Source organism: Bidens hawaiensis, unplaced genomic scaffold, assembly GCF_021521415.1.
Source record: "Bidens hawaiensis isolate Kalapana, Puna unplaced genomic scaffold, B.hawaiensis_p1.1 tig00012404_1, whole genome shotgun sequence".
NCBI classification, from domain to species: Eukaryota; Viridiplantae; Streptophyta; class Magnoliopsida; order Asterales; family Asteraceae; genus Bidens; species Bidens hawaiensis.
The window spans coordinates 147825-152906 of record NW_027492013.1 but is presented as its reverse complement, the minus strand read 5'-3'; positions in this window follow the sequence as shown (position 1 = coordinate 152906).

Here is a 5082-nt window from a genome sequence, read left to right as displayed (position 1 = left end):
GGACGAAAGCCCGTTGATATCAGCATCAACATGGTTCATGGCAACATCAGAGGAAGAAAAAGGCGAGCGACAGAACCATGCGCGTGGAAGGAAGCTGAGGTACGCTTCCCGCGAGTGCCAGGAGGACCCAGCAAAGAAGGCCCTATCGTCATCAAAAGCCAGCTGGGGCACTACATCACTTCTCGCACTCTTGCTGACAACGGCGCCTCGTCAACGGTGATGTACAGGCAGTTCTTCGACAAGCTAGATGACGAAGACAAGGAACGCCTGGAAACGGTCTACGCCTCGATGGAAGGGTTCGACGGCAGCACAAACACCCCCCTGGGTATCCTATCTTTCCCCGTCACTCTTACGGACGGGAATCACTCACGCACAGAAGACGTGGATTTTGTCGTGATGAGGAAGCCACACCACACATACGACATTCTCTTCGGAAGAGACGGGATGGCAAGATTTAACGCCGTGGTATCTTCAGTCCACGGCATGATGGGATGGCCAACAGCTGAGGGTGTAGCGATGATCACCGGCATTCCCCAGGTATGCATCGCATCTGTCTCATCTAAACCCAAACCAAAGATGGCTAAACCAACCATCATCGAACCGGAAAGATGGGCCTTCAACGGCAAATACCCTGACCAGGCCTTTACCATTGGCCCAACAGTTGTTGATCCCACACGCACCTTACTCAAACGCTTACTACAGAAAAACGCTGACATCTTCGCGTGGACACCAGCTGACATGACTGGTGTACCCCGAAGTAAGGCAGAGCATAAGCTCAAGTGCGATCCGGCTGTTACGCCAGTCGTACAAAAACGTAGAGTAATGGGGCCAGAACAAACTAACGCGTGTAGAACCCAAGTCAAGGAACTCCTTGACGCAGGCATCGTACGCGTTAGCAGATATCAAACATGGGTTGCAAATCCCGTTATGGTACCGAAGAATAACAAACAATGGCGCATGTGCATAGATTTCAAGGACTTAAACAAAGCATGCCCCAAAGATTGTTATCCGTTACCCGAAATTGATCTTAAGGTGGATTCGTTAGCACCGTTTCGCCTTAAATGCTTCCTGGATGCGTATAAGGGGTACCATCAAATCCACATGGCCGTTGATGATCAGGACAAAACCGCTTTTCGGACGCCCGATGGTACATTTTGTTATCAAATGATGCCATTTGGACTTAAGAATGCCGGGTCCACATACCAACGCCTGATGGACAACCAGTTTCATGCCCAAATTGGGTGGAACTTGGAAGTCTACATGGATGACTTGGTCATCAAAAGCCCTAACGCAGAAGCGATGTTGAAAGACATCGAAGAAACTTTCAACACGCTCAGGAAGATAAACATGAAGCTCAACCCGAGCAAGTGTGCCTTTGGAATGGAAGAAGGGAAGTTCTTGGGGGTCATCGTCACTAAAGATGGCTTCAGAGCGAACCCTGAAAAGGTCGAAGCCATTATCAAAATGGAGTCACCTACTACCATCAAACAGGCTCAGACACTGAATGGACGACTAGTCGCACTTAATCGCTTTTTGGCAAACCAGGCGGATAAGTCGTTTCCTTTCGTGTCAACGTTGAGAAACTGTTTAAAGAAAACGCACTTCCGCTGGACACCAGAAGCGGAAGCAGCTTTTCAGGAGATTCGGTCACGCTTGATCGAACTCCCAACGCTCACAGCACCAGAAGCGGGGGAGGGGTTAATCCTATACCTTTCCGCAACAGATAGAGCAACCGGGGCGGTCCTGCTAGTTGAACGGAAAGGCATCCAGATGCCAATCTATTATGTCAGCCGTATCCTAAGAGACGTAGAAACCCGGTACTCTACCCTCGAAAAATTAGTCTTAGCACTTATACACGCTTCACGCAGGTTAAGACGATATTTCCAGGGTCACCCAATCACCATTCTCTCCAACTTCAAACTTGCAAACGTTCTACGCAAACCCGAGTTATCGGGACGCCTAGCCAAATGGGCAATTGAGTTGGGGGAATACGCGATAAAGTATAAGCCAAGACCAGCCATAAAAGGCCAGGTTTTGGCCGACTTTATTGCGGAAGTGCCTGCATCGCGGGAAAAAGAGTGCCAGGAAGAGGCTCAACCCTCTCCAGCACAGGACATCAATGATGTCTGGCGACTCTACACTGATGGAGCAGCCAGTAACGAGGGTTCAGGCGCAGGGCTGAAACTAACCAACCCAGCAGGCCAAGAATACACTTACGCTATTCGACTGGATTTTCCAAGTACGAATAACGAAGCCGAGTATGAAGCATTCTTGGCCGGGCTGAGAATTGCGCGTAAGATGGGAGTGAAACACTTGGAAGCCCACGTGGATTCCATGTTAGTAGCCAATCAAATCAACGGGACGTATACGGCCGTGAACGACAAAATGGCCCTGTACCTCGCACAAGCAAAAACCCTTATGCGCGATTTTAACGATTGCAAAGTCATACATGTCAAGCGTAGTGAAAATAAATCTGCGGATGCGTTAAGCAAGCTTGCATCGTTAGCCTTCACCCACTTGGGAAAGGACATCCGCATTGAACTCCTCGAGGCACCTTCAGTCCCGCACAAGGAAATTTGTGTCATCCAAACCGGCACAGAAACGTGGATGACACCAATAATAAATTACCTTGCGGCAGGTACACTACCAGAGTCAAAAACACAGGCAAGAAAACTACGCTGTAAAGCACTGAATTATCAACTCATCGATGGCATCCTTTACAGACGTAACTTTCTTGGCCCACTCTTAAGATGTGTGGACAACCAAGATGCTGACTACCTCCTAAGGGAAGTACACGAAGGCATCTGTGGAGTACACGCAGGTCCACGCGCTGTTGTAGCTAAGCTAAACAACGCGGGATACTTTTGGCCGGGGATGCATACGGATGCACTGGCATACATCAGAAAATGCAGGTCTTGTCAGCTCTACGCACCCAACACGCATCGCCCGAAGAATGAACTTGTTCCAGTCACCTCTTCATGGCCATTTCAGAAGTGGGCCATCGATGTGACAGGCCCATTTCCTACAGCAGCAGGAAATGTTCAGTTCCTAGTGGTAGCCATCGACTACTTCACCAAGTGGATATAAGCAAAACCCTTAGCCCAAACAACCGCGAAACATATCAAAAAATTTATTTGGGAATTTATTATTTGTCGTTTTGGACTTCCACAGAATTTGGTGAGCGATAACGGCACCAACTTTGCTGACAAGAAGCTACAAAAGTGGCTGGAAGAACTTCAAATCACCCACACTTTTACCTCAGTGGCGCACCCGCAGGGTAATGGTGAGGTAGAAAGAGCAAATAAGAGCATCGTCGAATGCATAAAGAAAAGACTCTTGGAACACAGATCCGGCTGGGTGGACGAGCTTCCGCACGTCCTTTGGGCAAACAGAACGCTGAAAAAGGCCAGTACGGGAGAAACCCCGTTCAGTCTCACTTATGGCACTGAAGCCATGGTCCCGGTCGAAATTGGTTTACCCTCACCAAGGGTCTTGATTCAGCCAGAAGACAATGATGCGGAAAGACGGTTAGACCTTATGCTAACCGAGGAACGCAGAGACTTAGCCGCAGTGCGTGAAGAGAACTACAAGCGACAAATGCAAAAGTACTACAACACGCGGGTAAAACTCTGCAACTTCAATGTAGGAGACTACATACTGCGTAACAACGAGGCTTCGAACCAACAACGCCCAGGAAAACTGGCCCCGGTCTGGGAAGGGCCATACATTATCAAAGAAGTTCTGGGAAAGGGCGCATACCGGCTCGAAAGGCTCGATGGCACTCCCATCCCAAGAACATGGAATGGAGCTCAATTACGCAAATGTTATATGTAGATCAATTCCAAACTTGTAAAGAAAAGGCCTAGAGCCACTTCTAATGGAAATGATTCTCCTTTCACAATGTGTTGATAGCCATACCTTTATACTTATGAACCCACACTGATGTGCCGGTATTCAACGCATAAATATAGGAAGTCGTTACGTGTGGAAGGCGGCAAAACCCGCATAAACACAAAACGGTAAAAATTTCAAAAGGAAAACCTTCACGCAGGTCAGTCATAGGTAAACTTTGGTCATCCCACTAAATGAAAGTGCCGGTCCTAGCCGCACAAATCATGATAGAGGAAACTGAACTAACCTATTGACAACCGCGCGTCGAACGGTTAACTTATTCAAAATGCTTAGAAAATTTCTAACAGAATGAGGAAAACCTCCACGCAGGTCAGATGTAGGCAAAGTTTAGCCATCCTACTAAGTGCAAGTGATGGTCTTACCCGCACAATCACGAACGAGGAAGCAAAACTTCAACCTATTATCTACCACGTTCAAAGGTTAACTTATTATAAACACTTAGAAAATTTCAAAGGAAAAGATGAGGAAAACTTCCACGCAGGTGAGATATAGGTAAAGTTAAGCCATCCTACTAAGTGCAAGTGACGGTCTTATCCGCACAATCATGAAAGAGGACGCAAAACTTTAACTTATTATCTACCATGTTGAAAAGTTAAATTATCTAAGTACTAAAGAAATTGCTAAGTTAAATCAGAATATGCGTGAAATAAACAAGGCAAGGGATTGGCAAATAATCTTTATTCCATCGAAATTCAAATATTACAAAGATTGCTGGGTACATACCCGCATACAAAAGAAGCTATACAAAAATAAAAATCTACTCTAATGGTGGAAAGGGATCTTCAGGATCAAGCTTCAGGACCACTTCCACTTGGACCCGCACCATCAGTAGAGCGTGGCGGTTCAAGGAAAGCTTTAAGGATAGCTAGCCCATCATCAGCAGCAGCGACTTCGTTCACCTTCTCCACCACCGGATGCGGGAAGGCGGCATACTGGTTCACTGCTTGGTCATAAACAGCTTCAGTATCCACATCATACAAAGGAAAGTTGGAAGGCGGGATACCTTTCTCAACAAACCCTAGACCAAGCAGGAAGCCGGCCTTTTCCCCATCCTCATGAGAAGCGTTGAGGGCTGCGCTCATGGCATCGTCGTATGATGTGTCCGTAAAGACTCGATGCACAACCTACAAGAAAAGTTACAAGTATCAAAACCTTTTCTATTTACAAAGA